The sequence below is a fragment of the Jatropha curcas genome, chromosome 10, assembly GCF_041381405.1.
Source record: "Jatropha curcas cultivar XTBG-Jc1 chromosome 10, XTBG_Jcur_1.0, whole genome shotgun sequence".
NCBI classification, from domain to species: domain Eukaryota; kingdom Viridiplantae; phylum Streptophyta; class Magnoliopsida; order Malpighiales; family Euphorbiaceae; genus Jatropha; species Jatropha curcas.
The window spans coordinates 17,231,110-17,251,237 of record NC_143160.1 but is presented as its reverse complement, the minus strand read 5'-3'; the positions used below and the strand labels follow the sequence as shown (position 1 = coordinate 17,251,237).

General features: G+C 36.4%; 1 long non-coding RNA gene across 1 annotated transcript; it reads right to left on the bottom strand.

The window, feature by feature from the left end:
* Positions 1-16,300: 16,300 nt before the first annotated feature.
* On the bottom strand, positions 16,301-18,963 carry LOC149493202 (uncharacterized). Its single transcript, XR_016322874.1, has 2 exons — positions 18,401-18,963; positions 16,301-16,635 (listed from the first exon to the last, which is right to left on the bottom strand). It is a non-coding gene; the product is annotated as an uncharacterized LOC149493202 (long non-coding RNA).
* Between the last annotated feature and the right edge of the window lie 1,165 nt (positions 18,964-20,128).

Sequence of the window (20,128 nt, the reverse complement as noted above, 5' to 3'; positions counted from 1 at the left end):
GAAGGTCTAAATGATGAGATTCAGATGGGAGTGGTAGCTTCCAGATTCAGAGAATTCTCAGCCTTGGTAGAGGCAGCTCAAGAGATAGAGCGAATTCAGGCTAATCAGTGTACTAGACGCCAGCGGTCTCAGCAAAGAAGAGATCAGACTCCGAGTGCACCGAGTACACATCAGCCGGAGAGTAAGAGATTCAGAGGTGCTAGTAGTTCAGCTGGTTCTAGACCTTCCTTTAGCCAAGGGCGCAGCTAGGGGTGCTAACATGCCAGCGGTATCAGTTGTGGCTAGTTCCGCCGGTGGTAGTAGAGGTTCAGGCAGAGGAACTGGTAGAGGCACCAGTAGAGGTGCAGAGACGGCCGGTTATCCTTTTCCACCTTGTGAGCATTGTGGCAGACGGCATGGTGGAGATTGTTGGTTGGTGACTGGTAAATGTTGGCTATGCGGAGCATCAGACCATCAGAAGAAAGACTGTCCTAAGAGGGCAAGAGTTCCTACACATTTCATAGCAGGCAGAGAAGAGGAGGAAGCTCCAGATGTAATAGTTGGTGAGTTTTCTCTAGGTGGTCATACAGTTTATGCTTTAATTGATCCTGGATCATCACATTCATACATTAGTGTACCTAAACCTTGGGTTAAAGGGTTAGAAGTTGCATATGTGAGTCAGGGTATGGTAGTTACTAATCCACTAGGTGATGTAGTAAAAACCCATACAGTGATCGAAGGATGCCCAATTGTTATACATGGAAAAGAGTTTCCAGGAGATCTTATGGAGTTGCCATTTAGAGAATTTGATGTTATTCTGGGTATGGATTGGCTAGCCAGACATCAGGCTATAGTTGATTGTGCAAAGAAAAGGGTGACATTATATACTACAGCAGGGGAAGAGATAATAGTAGTCGGGAAGCGGCGAGATTTTCTGGGTAATGTGATATCAGCCATGACAGCAAAGAGATTAATTCAGAAGGGTTGTGAAGCATACTTGGTATGTGCATTACACGCAGAGCAAGAACAGTCAAAAGTGCAAGATATACCAACAGTGTGTGATTATCCAGATGTATTTCCAGAACAGTTACCAGGGTTACCACCAAGGAGGGAAGTGGAGTTTACTATAGATGTCTATCCTGGAGCAGCACCAGTATCCATTGCACCTTACAGAATGGCACCAGCAGAGCTAAAAGAGTTAAAGATTCAGCTGCAGGAGTTATTAGACAAAGGCTTTATCAGACCCAGTGTATCACCTTGGGGAGCACCGGTATTATTTGTAAAGAAGAAAGATGGATCATTTAGATTGTGCATTGACTACAGACAACTGAACAAACTGACAATCAAGAATAAGTATCCATTGCCTCGCATTGATGATTTGTTTGATCAATTAAAGGGTGCAGGTATGTTTTCTAAAATCGACCTCAGGTCGGGATACTATCAGGTGCGGATAAAGGAAGAAGATATCGCTAAGACTGCATTCAGGACCCGATATGGTCACTATGAATTTTTAGTCATGCCATTCGGTCTCACAAATGCACCAGCGGTTTTCATGGACCTCATGAACCGCGTGTTTCATTCATATTTAGATCAGTTTGTGGTGGTGTTCATAGATGACATTTTGGTCTACTCCAGAGACAGGGTTGAACATGATAAACATTTGCGGATCGTACTTCAGACATTGAGGGATAAACAGCTGTATGCCAAGCTCAGTAAGTGTGAGTTTTGGCTGGAAGAAGTTTCTTTCTTAGGACATGTGGTATCATCGGAGGGTATCAGAGTGGATCCTAAGAAGATTGAAGCTATTGTTAATTGGAGACCACCCAGAAATGTTACAGAAGTTCGCAGTTTTCTGGGTTTAGCCGGTTATTACAGAAGGTTCGTAAAGGGATTCTCTATCATTTCATCACCTTTAACAAGATTATTGAAGAAAGCAGTTGTATTTCAATGGGATGATAGATGTCAGCAGAGTTTTGACACTTGAAGAAAAAGTTGACTGAAGCACAAGTGTTGACCCAGCCAGTGTCAGGTAAAGACTTTGAGATTTACAGTGATGCTTCTCATATTGGGTTAGGATGTGTACTTATGCAAGACAGGAAGGTGGTAGCTTATGTCTCCAGACAGTTAAAGCCACATGAATTGAATTATCCAACCCATGATTTAGAACTGGCAGCTATTGTTCTAGCATTCAAAGTATGGCGGCATTATCTGTATGGTGAAAAGTGTCACATTTACACGAATCATCAAAGTTTAAAGTATTTACCAACACAGAAAGATTTGAATTCAAGACAACGGAAGTGGATGCAGATTCTGGCTAATTATGATTATGTCATTAATTACCATCCGGGCAAAGCTAATGTGGTAGCTGATGCCCTTAGCCGGAAATCATTGTTTGCTTTGAAAGCAATGAGAATTCGCATGGAGTTGCAACAGCAGGGAGTGATTCTAGCACAGATGCAAATACAGCCATCTTGGGTTCCGGAAGTTGCAGAAGCACAGAAGAAAGATGCACAAACAGCACTATGGGTGAAACAAGTACAGGAAGATCATGGTGGGAAATTCAGAGTGGATAACAGTGGAGTCTTATCCTATGAAGACAGAGTTGTTGTACCGCAGACAGGAGAGCTTAGACAAAGGATTCTGCATGAAGCTCATAACAGTCCATATACAATGCATCCCGGTAGTACCAAGATGTATCAAGATTTGAAGAAAGGCTATTGGTGGCCGGGCATGAAGAACGATATTGTACATGTTGTAACAAGATGTTTAACATGTCAACAAGTAAAAGCAGAACATCAACTGCCATCTGGGTTACTTCATCCAATAACAGTGCCAACATGGAAGTGGGATCAGATCACGATGGATTTTGTTACTGGATTACCTCAGACGCAGCGGAAGCATGATGCAGTATGGGTGATTGTGGACAGATTAACTAAATCTGCACACTTTTTACCAGTTAGGATGGACTATTCTCTAGCCAAGTTAGCCGAAATTTATGTTAGAGAAATAGTTCGACTACATGGAGTTCCATCATCCATTATATCTGATCGTGATCCAAGGTTTACATCGAAGTTTTGGGGTAAACTGCAGGAAGCATTAGGAACGAAATTGCATTTTAGCACTGCATTTCATCCTCAAACAGATGGCCAATCAGAGAGAGTCATTCAGATCCTGGAAGACATGATGAGAGCATGTGTCATAGAATTTGAAGGCAGTTGGGATAGATATGTACCTCTCATGGAATTTGCCTACAACAACAGCTACCAATCGAGCATTAAAATGGCACCATATGAAGCATTGTATGGTAGACAATGCAGGACACCTGTGTGTTGGACAGAACTTAGTGAGAAGAAGATTTTGGGTCCAGATTTGGTTAGAGAAACTGAAGAGAAAGTGGAGATTATCAGAAAACGGCTGAAAGAAGCAAGTGATCGACAGAAGTCTTATGCTGATTTAAAGAGAAGGGATATTGAGTATTCGGTCGGTGATAAAGTATTTCTGAAAGTTTCACCATGGAAGAAGATCCTAAGGTTTGGACAAAAGGGTAAGCTTAGCCCTAGGTTCATTGGTCCATACGAGATTGTTGAACGTGTCGGACCATTGGCCTATCGCCTAGCATTACCTTCAACCTTAGATCGGATTCATAATGTCTTTCACGTATCAATGTTAAGGAGATACAGATCAGACCCATCACATGTGTTATCAGCAGAAGAGATTGACATTCAGCCGGATCTCACTTATGAAGAAGAACCAGTTCAGATCCTAGCAAGAGAAATGAAAGAACTACGGAACAAGAAAATAGCATTGGTAAAAGTTCTTTGGAGGAATCATAAGACAGAAGAAGCAACTTTGGAATCTGAAGAAACCATGCGACAACAGTATCCGCAGTTGTTCACAACAGGTAAACTTCGAGACGAAGTTTTTATTTAGGAGGGGAGAATTGTGACATCCTACCGAGTTGAGTCTTTGCATTGAGTCGAGTCTTGCATTGAGTTGAGTCGAGTTGAACCAAACCTGGTTGGGGTAGAAAGAGATTAGAAGTGGACTTATTTGCATATAAAGGTTAGGACTTGTTTGCATTAAAATATACAGCTTGTGTATTAAGTTGTAGCCTTTGTACACTTGAGGTACCAATTGGGGAGTTTACACAGCCAAGTCATTTCATCTAGAGACTACCCGTTCTTATCAACTCACTTTCCCATTTTCCCGTTTCTCCTTCTCTTCTTACTAGTCCCGCCCATTTTCTTTCAATTGTCAACATAGTTAAGCATTAAGTCAACTTCAAGTAAGTAGAATTCCTTGAAGTGTGATGTTATTTCCTATTTCATTTAGTTCTATTGGAGATGAGTTATGAGAATTCTTGTGTATAGGAGAAGAAAGTTCAAAAGGTGCAGAAAAGAGAAGCTGAACAGAGGTCAAGCTTTTGACGTCAAGGTTTGATATCTCATGTTGTTTACTATTTTCTTTGCATGTAAATTGTGTGGTGTGTTGCTAGTGAGATGATATGTTGCTTATTGTTGAGTGAGAAGAGTGGACATGATGTGAAAACAGGGGATGAATATATGAAGTGGAAACAGAGTTTGCTGGAAATTTTACCAGCAACTTCATCTTGATTTTGAACCCATTTAATGATGGAATTAGGAATTGTCACAGAAGAGTTATTTGTTCCTTTTTGTGTTAGCTTTACACGCGTTTTGGAATCACTCAATTTGGAGATAGCTATTGAGAGTTATGGCCAAAAGAATACAGACTGCACAGAATCACGTCGCGCGCTCGCGCATGCTGGAAAGCACGTTGCGCTCGCGACTTCCCATTGCGCGCTCGCGACTTGAGTCAGGTAGCTCTCTGACTCTCAGTGTGCGCATCTCGCGCTCGCGAATCACACAAGCGCGCCCGCGACTTCATCTCGCGCTCACGACTTGTGCTGCGCAGTCGCGACTTCAGCCAGAAACACACTGACTCTCAGGATGCACAAGTCGCGCTCGCAACTTTCACATACGCGGTCGCGACTTGAGCCAGAAACCCTCTGACTCTCAGTCGCGATTCTCGCGCTCGCGATGTTGCAAGGCGCGCTCGCGACTTATGCTGTGACACTCTTTTGCCTTTCATTTGCTATGTAATTACATTCCTTTGCTCAACATGCATGCATCCAATCATTTTACAACAAAAATACAACATAAGAACATGGATTAAAACAACATACAAGCATTCATATGATGTGAAATCAAATCAACATGATGAACTATGAAGTTATGCAACCATTTATGTGTTATGGTGTTATAATTGACATGTACATAAGAAGCTCCATTGAGGTTAGGTAGAAACCAGGCAGATAAGGCTATGTCGCGACATAGAATAGCAGATCTGCGCCCCATACAGTTTGGAACTCCGGCTACAGGCCGTTGAGTGGATATGATTATACAGGCCATAGCAGCCAAGCATACAGTATTCATACAGTTTCATACAGTTTATCTTATCACTTCGGTTTCACTATAACCTTATGGAGCCATACAGATATTTTAACTTGCTACTGCATGAATCATACAGTAAAATAAACAGTAAGAAAGATCATTAAGGTAAAATGAAAGCCGCATGTTATGTGTGATTATATGTGCTTACATAATGCTTTTTGCTTATATGTGTGCTTATTGTTGTTTTATGTTGAGATATCCACTGAGCTTTATTTGCTCAGTGAGTTACCTGTTTAACTCGCAGGTTTTGAGATTGGTCCGTAGAGGGTCCGTTTACAACTGCTGCCGTTCATCTATAGAAGACTCGGTCTTCAGGGTAGAAACTCATTTTGTTATTCTTTTTATGGCATGTACAGGGCACACAGTTGGGCCCAATCCATTTTGTAACTAGTATCATGTCTTGTAAATATTCAGTACATTATTACTATAAGCAATCTCAGCATGATATTAGATTCATTATACATTATGATTTCAGCATGTCAGTTCATTCAGTCAACCAGTTTGTAGCGTCTCGGCTCGGTTTATTCGGGTTTACGGGTGGACCGAGAAGGGGTGTTACAGTTTTGTTGTGGGACCTAATGGGATTGAGATTTACCCAGATAAAATAAAAGCCATTCAAGACATGGAGTCGCCAAGAACAGAACATCAGGTGAGAAGCTTCTTAGGGAAGATCCAGTATATCAGCAGGTTCATTTCCAGATTATCTATTACCTGTGCTCCAATCTTCAAGTTGCTTAGGAAGAACCAACCAGTTAGATGGAACGAGGATTGTTAGAAGGCGTTTAATCATATAAAGGAGTACTTAATGAATCCACCGGTGTTAAGTTCCCCTAGACCTGGAGAACCTGTGATTCTGTATCTATTACCTGTGCTGCAATCTTCAAGTTGCTTAGGAAGAACCAACCGGTCAGATGGAACGAGGATTGTTAGAAGGCCTTTAATCATATAAAGGAGTACTTAATGAATCCACCGGTGTTAAGTTCCCCTAGACCTGGAGAACCTGTGATTCTGTATTTGTCTGTAGAGGACGCAGGAGTTGGAGCTATACTGGCACAGCCAGACGCTGCTGGAGTAGAAAAGGCCATCTATTATATCAGTAAGAAATTACTGCCTATTGAGGAGAAGTATAATTTGATAGAAAAGACATGTATGGCAGTGGTGTGGTTGATCAAGAAGTTAAGGCCTTATTTTGATTCTTTTAGAGTCACCTTTGTTTCTAAAATTGATCCTATGAAGTATCTTCAGAAAACACCTACTCTAGAAGGACGATTGTCCAAATGGTTAATTCAGATGTCCAGTGTAGATGTGGAGTTTGTCACAAAGAAGACGGTCAAAGGTCGGGCTGTTGCAGAATTCCTGGCTGAGAATCCCATCGCAGATGATGAACCATGGGAATTAGAATTTCCAGACGAACATTTGTTATGTGTTGAAAAAGGTCTAGAAGCTGTACTTTGACGGATCAGCTAATAGGAATGGAGCTGGGGCTGGTATTGTGATAGAAGCGCCCAATGGCGAGGTGACAACAATGTGCAAAAGGTTATTGTTCCCAGTCACCAACAATATGGCAGAATACGAAGCATGTATTATGGGAATCGAGTCTCTTCTTGCGATAGGTGCTAAGGAGGTTGAGGTGATAGGAGACTCATTGTTGGTTATTGAGCATGCCAATGAGAGATGGAAAGTTGAGGAAGATAGGCTGAAGCCCTATGTTGAGTATTTATTAAAGAAAGCAGCACTCTTTGACAAGATTACTCTTACTCACATAGGTAGAACTCATAACAGAATCTCGGATGCTTTGGCAAACCTAGCCTCAGCATGGCAAGACTTGAGTAAGGTCCCAAAGAAGCCATTCATCATTACCGCAGCAAATATGCCATGCTATGAAGAATATTTTGTGAATTAGGTTGAGTCAGAGGAAGAACCTTGGTTTATGGATATTTTGCGGTACATGAAAGATGGAACCTTTTCTGATGATGCCACAAAAGAAGACCGATCGATTATAAGAAAGATGGCTCTGAGGTATGTCCTAGCCGATGGTGAACTATATAGGAGGGCTTGGGATGGAATGTTGCTAAGATGTGTAGGCAAGAAAGAAGGAGAAGAGATAATGAAGATCCATGAGGGAGTCTGTGGTACTCATTTGAGTGGCATGGGTTTGGCCAGAAAGATTATGAGGCAAGGCTACTTTTGGGTGCAGATGGAAGGTGACTGTGTCAGCTATGTTCATCACTGTAAAGCCTGCCAGTACCACGATAACAAAAATCATTTGCCTGCTGTTGAACTCCATCCAACAACTCCGTCTTGGCCTTTTTCAGCCTAGGGCATAGATATTATTGGCAAGATCACGCCGGTAGCATCAAATGGTCATCAGTATATCGTAGTTGCTGTGGACTACTTTTCCAGATGGATTGAAGCTCAGTCTTACAAGACTTTGACTGCCAAACAAGTGGCTAGATTCATTGAGCAAAACATTTTCTGTCGCTATGGTGTACCTCATCACTTAGTCACAGACAATGGTTCTCACTTCCAAGCAGACGTCAGTCAATTATTATACAGATATAAGGTTGAGCATCACCATTATTCTCCTTATCGACCTCAAGCTAATGGTGTAGTGGAAGCCGCCAATAAGGAGATCAAGAGAATTTTGTCCAAAACATGCGAGAAGTATAGAAGCTAGGCTGAGAAACTTCCTTTTGCACTCTAGGGGCATCGAACTACCTCCAAGTCAGTGAATGGAGCTTCTCTTATAATTTATAAATAATTGCATTCACAAAGAATATTTTATTTATTTCATAAAACATTCTATCATGGCACAAAAATTTGTATCATCCAATTAAATTCATAATCATAGCATATTTTTGCATAATTATACATAAATCACTAATTAGCACAAATCCCAAGACTATAGCACAATTCTCAATGCACTAATTTTTTAACATATTATAATGCTACCTAATTAAATTAGTGGCCATAAAATCCTATTATTTTATCATTTCTATTATTTACCAATTAAGTTCCTATTATTTACCAATGAAGTACCTAATTAATCTAGATATCACCAACTAACTACTTATCCTCTTAATTAAATTGCTACTAACCAAATAATTATTATCTACTTAATTATCACTAATTTTAATTATTCATCGTCTTAATTTAGAACAAACTACAACTTAGTCCTTAAAGTCCTTATTAATTATAAATGGATCCCACTTGGAATGGTATATTAAATTGTCTACAATTAATCATTTTAAGGGTCCAATTTATAATTATAGTCATTAATTAGTCCATATTGCTCTTTAGTCTATAATTAGTGCAAATTCATATTTTAGTCATTAGTTTAGGTCCTTAAAGTCTTCTTTTTGTCTAAAGACTCCACAAGCTTAGGAACTTTACCTTTTAGTCCTTGGCATATGTTCTAAATAATCCTCATCACATGTTAAAGTTGCACAATAGTCATTTCATGGTTCGGTCAACCATAGTTAGTGCACTAAACATACATTAAATCAAATTAAATTTTCTTTAATCGTTATTAAACATCATATATTCAAAATTAAACATTTAATTTGATAAACTAAAATTATGAAAACGTAGGCATGGAGGTTCTTCTAAGCATGAAAAATGACCTAAATCATCACCAAATTACACCAAATTGCATATTTAGTATCTTTAGCACTTATATTCAAGAAATATAACATGAAAACATAATTTTAAAGCTTTTATTTTAGAGGGACAACAGCCCAAAATTCTGACTTCATAATGATACAAGCATAAATTTCATGCAACTTCAGAAAATGCATAAATATGGTATCTTAATCATAAATCAACACATATATTGCATAAAAAAATTGATTTAATGCACATATAACACCTAATACAAATTAATATCATATATATATATATATATATTTAGAAAAATTAAGCCTTCACTACCTCTTTACCCTTGCCATTGAATATTTCACCTCCTAAAATTCAAGAAAATTGCATGCTTTAAAACTTGTGCGAAATGCAAGATTTTTCTAAACACCAAATGATGTTCTTTAATATAAAAATGCATGATTTAGCCTTTAAATGCAAATAAAAAATAGAACTTAGAAAAAGGATTTCACTTTTGGAAAAGAGAACTTTACTAGAAATATTGATCTTAGAAAAATGACTTGATATTCTTGTAGGTCCTTCTTAGAGGAGCAAAATATTAGAAAATCTCTTAAAAATACAATGTTTAATGGGTGTTTGGAGGGCTAGAAGGTGGCAGCCATTGATGGAGCTTAGTGGAGAATTAGGTTAAGTGAAGGAAGGAGAAGAAGAAGAGAGGAAGAAGAAAGGAGATGTGGCATGGATTTTTTTAGGTGAAATGGAAGTGTGGCGCGTTGGGTTTTACAAAGAATGAGCATATGACTTATTTCTTCACATGCTTGAAGCATGTGAATTCATGGGGGGGTTGATGCTATGTAGTATGGTGCACCATAAGCACTTGTTTCTAATTGATTTTTGAGATTACCTTAAGATAACAGAGTGATGTGGCTAGATTACATCAGGATAAGGAAATGATGTGTCATTATTGGGTTTTAGATAAAAATATGATGTGGCTTTCGGCTTCTAGTGTGTAGTATTATTGTTTGTCTTATCCTTAGTTTGCCTTTATTATAGAATGATTATAATTTATTTTCTCTTTTAAATATAAAGGCTATAATCACACACACACACACACACACGCATCGCATAATAATTGACCAACATACTAATATTACATTGTATTTTCAAAATGCGGTCTCATGACATTATAAATTATCAAAATATCCCTACGGCATTGTAATTTACTAGAATCACTATAAACTATAAGAATTATAATTAAATCATATTAACATATAATTAGACTCTAAAAAATGATTTAATCTATGCTAAAGACATATTATGGATGTGACGGTCTACTTGGTTGATCAGTAGTTGTATAGAGCTATGACATGCCATAGGAATACAGTACTCTTTATATGTGATACGCAGTGTCTTATAGGGACTAACGAATCTCATTTTATTGGAGCTAGCAAACTCCAATTTTATAAGGCTAACGAACCCATTTTCTAGATATGGCCATTTGATTCCGACCGACAAGTCGTATGATGTTATATGGGGTTTTAAGACGTATGTTTATTATGGGATTCTCTGTATGCTGTTTGATTCTTGTAAATATGTTAAAGACTTAATTAAAAATATAGTTTTTATAAATTAATTAGATAAATAATTATGTTGCTTTGTGAAAATATGTTGATTTATGTGACATCGTGATTAAGTATGTCTAATTTAGTGATGCATGATTATTGAATTTAATTAAGCATAATGACTGCGAATATTTATGTTATGCGTCTAAAATATGTTATATAATGTCTGTTTATGGTAAAATGTTGTGTTTGATAATTTGTGATATTATGACTGTTTATGTGTATTTCCTTACTATAAATGGGGAAATAAGCACCACTAAAGCTTTATGCTTAGCTCAACGAGCAGGTTGCTGATTTGGGATCGACAGTCCACGATGCACATCAGACTATTCAGAGGCCTATTCCGATACAGTCAGTTTTAAACCTAATCTTTTTCTTTCAGTCTCTTATGGAACTCTAGTGGCATGTAAATATAATTAAGATGCTAAATATTTTATATAAGTCGGAATGTTATGAACTAAATATTTGGAACAATAGTTTTACTTTGAGAGTCGGAATATTTTATGGCATGTAATAGATATCTTAAATGCTTTCAATTTAAAGAAATTGATTTATTATTTATATTGACTTTATAGTTGTAATGTCTTGGATGATGGGTTGAGAGTGTAAAGTTATATTGAAAAAACAATTTGAACAAATAGTTGAGGTGTGGATAGATTATAGAAGCGTTTTAAACGTTTTTATGTGTTTTTGGGATACTGAATATATAGGGGAAACTCTTACAGTTTTTTATAAGATTTCTCTGAAAATTTTTCTAAGTCATTTTTGTAAAATTAAAAGAAACGTTTTTAAATACTTCGGTTAAGTATTAAGCATGTCGGTTCAATACTTCGGTATTAAACTTAATATGACTTTTAAGGTCCTATTCTACGAAATCAAATTTTTGGTGTCAAAACAACTGCTTTACAACCACCATAATCGTCAATCATACGCTTTACTTTTTCATCTCGTTTCTTTCTTGGTAACAGACAAGTACTCCCTTCTGATGGAATTCCCAAAACCCAACCTACATGATTTGATAAAATCCTTATTGACACGCCACCTGGCAAATCCAGGCTAACTTTTTCATGTTCATTTTCTCATGTAACCAACAACATAATTTTTGATTGAGAATTATTTCAAGCAATTTCAGCAATTCGCCAAATCCTAACTCTATTACCCACTCTTTGTGAATTTTTGTCATTTCACTTATCAATAGTCTTAATGTTAAAGGGCGATAACACACATTTATATTCTTTGGGCATTAATTAATAAGATAAACATTAGGAAAGGTCACTCTAAATAGCATGCATATTAAACATTCTTATTAGTCTAGCTCTTACCACTTTAAAATTTTGGGATTTTTGTGACTGTGAACCTTTCCCATTTCATTATATGTATTCAATTAGTGCATAAATGCAATTATTGTCATTCCTTCCTTCAGTTGGCCCCTCCCTGCATGCCATTCCAGTACAACAATGATTCAAAATCCATCGGTTATCGCCTTCCCTCCCACATAACAAGTAAAAAGAATTATTTACTCATCCTCTAACCACTTCAATTCTAATATGTTATCATGTTAACTACGCAGACTTCTTACTTATGGAATAACAACCATATCACTATACAGAATTCAACTAATGTAGATTACTGGAGCAAAATAAACAAATCTCAAGGATACTTATAACCAGCAAAATTTTTAACGAAAATTTGCTATATCAATTTAACAGTTTCCTATTTCTACATATACATGAAGAATCTGTACTAAGCATATGCAATATTAATGTCTGTTGAATAAATCCTTTTATCCTTTTTCACTTTAATAGAACCGATACACAAATTGAAATAGAAACACATTGGAATACATAAATTGATAAAGTTAACTCTAGTTCTAATATAAATTGAACCAAAATTTTAATCAATCTATCCTTTTATAATAAAGAGAAATCAAACTCAATTTTAATAGAAATATATTGAAAAATATACAAAATGCGAAGTTAACTCCAATTCTAACATAAGTTGAAACAAATTTATAAATTAAATATACGCTCAATGCTACTTTCTTTCTTTGGAAAATTAGAATTGACTCCTTGATATCTCCTAAGGTAATCAATTCTTCCTCCGTTGTGATTATTCCAATCACCATTCACTTACTTTATCATGCAACATGACCTCCTACTTCGCGAGTCAGCTAGATCAGTGGCTCTTCGTTCGACGAAATAAGATTGGTCCTAGCAACTGATTCTCGCAAATGCCCTATATCAACTGCGATACCCCTTCCTTAGTTCATCCTTTGGTTTCCTATCTTCTCCTTTTTTCATATAACGCATTTGCGTTGCGGTTGATTGCATATACAAATGTGCCCTTCTAATTTTTATACATACGAGTGTATGCTTATCGAACTCCTATGTTGCCTCTTCTTAAATAGGGGCTCCCACTATATTTTACTTTTATTTTAATATCCGCAACTAGGGTGAGTCCAACGATACATCATTTGTGTAAAAAAATAGATAAATGATTCACAACTCAAATCGTATCAATGTGCGATGTTAAACAATACTTTTTATTTTGTGATTCCCTAGGTTAGACAATGGTTGAAAAATTCAGCTAGCACTAAGCCAAGCCACTCTTTCATTGATTCGTCCTCAAGAATCAACGAATATCTCATACACCTGTCAGACAAAGCAACATATATCATTTCAGCTATGGTTCGACACACGCCACCATCTCATTTTCATTTTCTTAATGTGATTTTTTCTAAAAAAAAATTGAAGATGGGAGAGTTTATCTTCAAATTTTCAATTAAATATTTTTATTAATTTAGTTAATTTTATTCTTGTTGATAATTTATATGATATAATTTTTTTATTTAATGAAAATTACAAAATTTAGTCAATAGCAAGAAAAAGTTTTAATATATTTTATATCTTTCACTAAACCTTTAAAGTGAATCTAAAATTTTTCTCATATTAATATTCATTACTTCAATATTTATCACTTCCATAGTAGAAATAACAACACAAATATTCATTACTTTAATATTTGTCACTTCTATAGTAGAAATAACGGCATAAAAATTTATGTATACAAGTGCCAATAGTCTGGTTAGTTTAGTGATGAGATGGGATGAGTATTAGCAAAATTTATAATATTCATATCCAAAAAATGTTTTAAAATTTTAAATACAGAATCATCACAAACTCGTTTAGATTTCCTTTTGAAATATCTACTGTCAAACCATTTAAAATTTTCATATCGCATTCGTTCAAAATCCATTTAATTAATATCAAACTTGCTTTAAATGATTTGGACAAAGAATTAAAAAGGAAAAGTATGAAGGACAAACAACTTTAAAATCCTATTAGTTTAATTAGTAATCAATTACTAAAAATTTTTTTAGTAATTGATTTGTTTGATATTTGATGATATTAGGATTTTGAGTTTTAGGCATATGTTTAATTTATTTTAATTTTTAATAAAATATTAGCCCAACTTACTTATATTGTTATCTTCGCTTTAATATCTAAACTTGCTTTAAATAGGTTTCTAAGAGTCAAATACTGCAAAATTCTATCTAGCTTCCATCTTTATTTGATCTTTTCCCTAATATGTAAAGTGGAAAGCCTCGCATTTGAGTCTTTCTAATCATAAAAGTCTCCATCTTTTTTATTTAATGAGTAAAAGAGAGGGTTATTCCTTTTAAATTTCAAATTAGGGATTTGTATAAAATTGTCCAAACCATTAAACTGCACTAAAAATTTAAAATGCTTTATTTTTTGAAATGATTTTATTAAATTTAAAAATGTCACGATCCGTTTCCATGGATCGGACCGGCACTAGGATCTGGGTGGGCTTAAGGCCTCGGAGGCCCGTAGTAAGCCTTTATTAGTTAATCCATATTCTGTTTATAATTGTGGCTTCAAGCCCAATAACTTTAGTCCACAAATATATCAAAGAACAATTAATATATTTGATATATATTCTTACTATTCAATTACAACTCATTTGGAATACAATTGCGGAACTCTACCTTTACATTTACATCGTCATTTCAATCATTAACAGTCTGCTATGATTAATGTTTCAACTCCATAGGGCTTTTCTTTCTATTACCTAAAAAAAAAAAATAGTAGGTAGGGGTGAGCGCTAAACTCAATGAGTAGGGTTAGATAACCCTCTCACCCCATATAATCACACATATGCTATAATAAATCATTTTAGTCCTCCGATTAGTTATATGATCATGCAGTTTGTCACGCAAATGGCAATACAATAGCAATCACAATTATTATCATCTTCATATAATCACATTACGTGGAGATCAGTCAGTGGCGTCACCGAAACCCTCAATGAGCCGTCCTCCCACATAGCCCATCCTCTCATAACGTGTGCACCAGGGAGCTGATCCCCTATACATGGCCGACCGGTCTAATCCTCACTTGACCAGCCCTCTCTTTTTTTTTTCCAATCTCTCTTTTCTTTTCCATACCAACAGGAGGCAACCTGATCGTCCCCGTCAAAACTAGATCATCAGGCGCACACAACAGGAGGCCACCTTGCGGGCTACCATCAAATCCAGATTATCAAGTGCGCCGAATAAGAGACCACCCTGTGGTTTTCTATATCATCCAGATCATATCATCAGGTGCACATGGGGCGCCGATCTCCCATATGGCCAACGGTCTCTTAGACCATCCTCACAAACCCATGGTGACCCACTTCATCCCAATTCCACACAAACAAGGCACAGTAATATCACAACACAAGTAATCAAGCAAATTAATCGCAATAATAATGCAGCACAATATAGCATTTTAACAAATGCATGATAACATTTAGCCGTAAATGCATGAATGCAAATATGCAGGCGGATGATGCGAATTATCTAACACTACTCACCATTCTTTATTGTCCTTTAAAGGACTATCTCTACTAATGCATCCATCCAGCTTTTGTCTCACCATCCTGAAATTTTTATAAGCATCTAGAAAGAAAATTCTGTGTAAGAATCCTAACTTCATAAATGTATTTGGCATTCATTTATTACTTTTTGAGGCTCTATAGCTATTTATCTCAACTCATCGAACTTAATTATATATATATATATATAACTTGTAATAAAACTTCTAATTATTTAGTAAGTAATATTTTTATAATAATAATAATTATTATTATTATAATAAGATTAAAAGTTTTAGTTGTTACTACCTAGGATATAACTAATTTAATTCTTTATTAAGTGTTTCACCGAAAATTCGACAACATTTCCCCTATAAACTGTACTAGCCAATTTTACATATTCCACATGTCAACACACAGCTCATCTATCGGGCAATTTACATTAACCGATCCCGTCCGCCGTAACCATTATTCATTCGTTCATTCAATTCACACAGTCCATTCATCGGGCACATTCTCAATCAAACTAAATTCCCAAGATATAATTAATTGTTCTATAATTATTTACTTGTTTACACCATAAATTAAAGTTCTTCCTAATACTATATTTATTAAAGTTCCTAAAATTAATTTTTATAATTGTTAGTTAGTGTCACGACCCGATTCCATGGGCCAGACCGGCACTAGGGCCCAGGTAAGCTTAAGGCCCCCGAGGCCCGTAGTAAGCCTGAAATACTAAAAATTTACTACCTCAAATTAATTTTAAACGTTCAGCTCATATTTATAGAGAAAAATAAACCTCAAGATTTTATCAAGTTTCGGCCCAAATTATCAGCTACCACATTTCACAGTTTGGGCCCAATTAACAATACATCACTTTTTAATATGGGCTCACAAAATAATTTCGTCTATGATAATACACAACTAAATGTAAATAAATTCTACAACTGCGGAGTCACTAACTGATTGATATACATAGCCTTTTATACATACAGTTACATAGTGAAATAATTATGGAACTAGGGAAAATTCCTTTAGTGCCCTGCGTCGAAGAAACGTATCCTAAATCGAATTAGAGAGAAACTTACTTCCTGAAAAAAAATTAGACAAGATATGTGAGCTTTCTAAGGAGTAACTATTATTACACAACACACACATTCACACAATTGTGTAAATATATATAAATCTAGTCGTCCGACTAGTTATATGCTCACGCAGCCAGTCACACAAATGGCATGTCACCAGTACTCACAAACAATATCACCTTCAAATAATCACATCACGTGGAAATTGGTCTAAGGTGTCACCGAAACCCCCGATGAGCCGTCCTCCCACATGGCCCATCCTCTCATAACGTGTGCACCAGGGAGCCGATCCCCCATACTGGCCGACCGGTCTAATCCTCACTTGACCAGCCCTCTCATTGTTTTTCCATTCTCTCTTTTCTTTTCCATACCAACAGGAGGCAACCCGGTCGTCTCCATCAAATCTAGATCATCAGGCGCTCACAACAGGAGGCCACCCTGCGGGCTGCGATCAAACCTAGATTATCAGGTGCGCCCAATAAAGAAGCCAACCTGTGGTTTTCCATATCATACAAATCACAACAGTAGGTACACACGGGGGCGCCGATCTCCCATTTACCCGGCCGACGGTCCAACCGTCCTCACAAACCCATGGTGACCCACTTCATCCCAATTCCACACAACAAAGCACAACAATATCACAACGCAATTAATCAAGTATTGCAATTAAATGCAAACATATTGATCGATTAGACATTGTAATGCAATGCGCAATTAAACATCCAAAATCAATGCAAATAAATAAATAAATAATAGTATTGACAATAAACAACAATAATAAAATAAATAACGATAATAACAATAAGAATGAAAATAAATAAGTAAATATGTAAATAATGAAATCTATAATAAAGATAATAAATAATCAGAGCACCAGATTTATTATGTACCAAATTATAGAACTACTCTAAGTAAACTTATTAATTATGTGATTAATTAAAATTTAGTCTAGTTTCTGTCAAAATTTCGGCAGCACCTCCCCTAAAAATCGGACTATCTACCTGCTTACATATCACAATATCATTATCTCTTTCTCAATCAATTCACACAGCCCATCCGTCGGGCAATCAATCAATTTAAAATTCCATCCTCCTTTCATAACAACAATATCAACACTCAACTAAAAATTTACAAACTAATTCTAATAATATCCATATAAGATCATTTATTAATTAAATTATTAGCTTTACGGTAACTAATTTGTTGAACAGCTAAAACATATTTTAGCCATAACTAATTATAACTACTACCTATTAAAATTCAATTTTTATATCGATATCGAAAATGACTAGGCCTCCCAAGTCTTAATTTATCAAATTTCGATTCTAGCCGTTAACCAACTAAAATTCGCCTTACTTCTCTTATGCACAATCGGCTAGTTTTGATCTAATGGTTATCTAATTAACTAATTAACTAATTAACTAATTCTAATTTATTCTTTCTCCTCAAATCACCTAGTCATAATAATAATCATGTAATTTATTTGACAATGTTCTAAACTAATTTACAATTAGTTTATTCTAAAGTCCTAAACCAGTTAACAAATCATGTTCGCTATCCAAATACGCACACTAATCAATCTAATTTATTTACAAAAGACTATAAATGTTCATATTTTTTTATTTTTTTTATTTTTTTTTATTTTTTTTTAGTTAATTCAATAAGTTAATATCTTGTTATTCAATTTAGTCTATTTAATAACTCGATTAAATTCATTAGTCAATTAATTCTTTATATATATAAAAATTAAGAATTGAATCTTAGAACGTACCCATTGGGAATCGGGCGACGATTCCATGATCAGTGCGAAGAGAAGAGGATTCTGTCTCTCGGGGCCTCGCCGGAGTGCCGCCGTCCGGTCACCGGACCGCCGCCGCCGCCGACCGCCGTGCACGGTGGCCGGAAATTCAAATCATCACCAAAATTAACAAACAATATATCATTTTATTCGTTTCGATGAGAGGATCATTAATATGTATTCAAATCAAGGTGGGTACGAACTATTTGGCCGGAAATTGATCGGAAAGGTTCGGTGATACCCATTTTGGGTTTTCTGATTCCGGCCATTACAGTCGACGAGGAGGCCATCAAATGAAAGAGGAAGAAGAGAGGAGTCATTTGGTAATCACCTTGAGCCCTAGGCTTGCCTGAAACGGCGTGAATCGCCGAAAAAAGGGTGTCCAAAACTTCAAGCTCTTCCCCTTCAAAATAGACACAATTTCAATTCAAATCTACGCTATAATCTTCTTCCTCGCGTTGAGTAGATGGTTTTAGAGTATTCATTTGCCGAATTTGGTGGCCGGAGGAAGGAGATCGAAGAAGAGGGAGGAGGAGGAGGAGGAGGTGGTCACGCTACTGAAGAAGGAGAAGGAAGAAAAGAAAAGAAAAAGAAAGAAAAAGAAAAGAAAGGAAATGGGCCGGTCCGGTTCGATTCGAACCGGTTCGGTCCGATTCAGTGATTTGGTCTCATTTCGTTTGGTTTCAACATAGTTAATTGATTTTTAGGTCCGGTTTAATTTATCTAATTATTTAGTTGGATCATAAAACATCTCTTCAATTTACTTTCTAATAGTACAACAAATAAAGATAATAATAAATTAATTTAGGATAATTAGTTTATATCGTAGAGTTCCATTTTATTTCATCAAAGTTTCCGGACAGTCTGTTATTGGGCTTAGGCCCAATTCAAATTCAGGCTCAAGTTAAACTTGCTCGGTCTTAACAACCCATACTATCCAAAAATTCGGGTTTTTGATTTAATAAAAATTCCAAAGTTTTGAAAATAAAATTTCGGGGTATTTCAGTTAGGAATTCTTATTTCAATATCTACCTCATATTTATAATTAATGTTTGTGAAGTATATTTTACAATATTCAATTTAATTCACTTAAATATTTAATTAAATTCATTAATTAATTAATTTGGAATTTATGCAAAATTTGTGAATTGAGTCTTAGAGTGTACCGATTGAAAATCGGACTACGACTACGCGAAGAGGAGTTCATTCTACCTCTTGGAGCCTCGCCGGACCACCATCGCCGCCGTGCACGGTGGCCGGAAAAGTCCAAACCACCCAGAAATTTGCAAGAATTCCAACACCCGACTCGAAATTTCATGAGGAGTTCATTTCTAGTGTTAGTTTAGTAAGACTGGTCCTTTAGTCGGTCGAAACATACTCGACAGCCAGCCCTCACCGCCGTTCACCTTGGCTCCTCAAAACGTGACTGAAATCTTCATTTCTTAAGGAGAACTACTCGCAGTGGCATGCAGAATCGATCTGAGCTCCCCTTGGTGGTTGGAGTTGCCGGATTCAAGGGAAATCGACGGCAACTCGACTGCCACAGTGAACGGTGCCTTCTCGCCTTGATTCCTTTCTAACAGGGCCACCATGGCCTATCTTAAAGTCATTTTCGTGCTTGCTTCATCGAATTGATCCCGTTGGTGTGTTTGCTTGCCAGTTTTAATGGCGAAAATCGGAGGATGAACGGGGAAAGGAGAG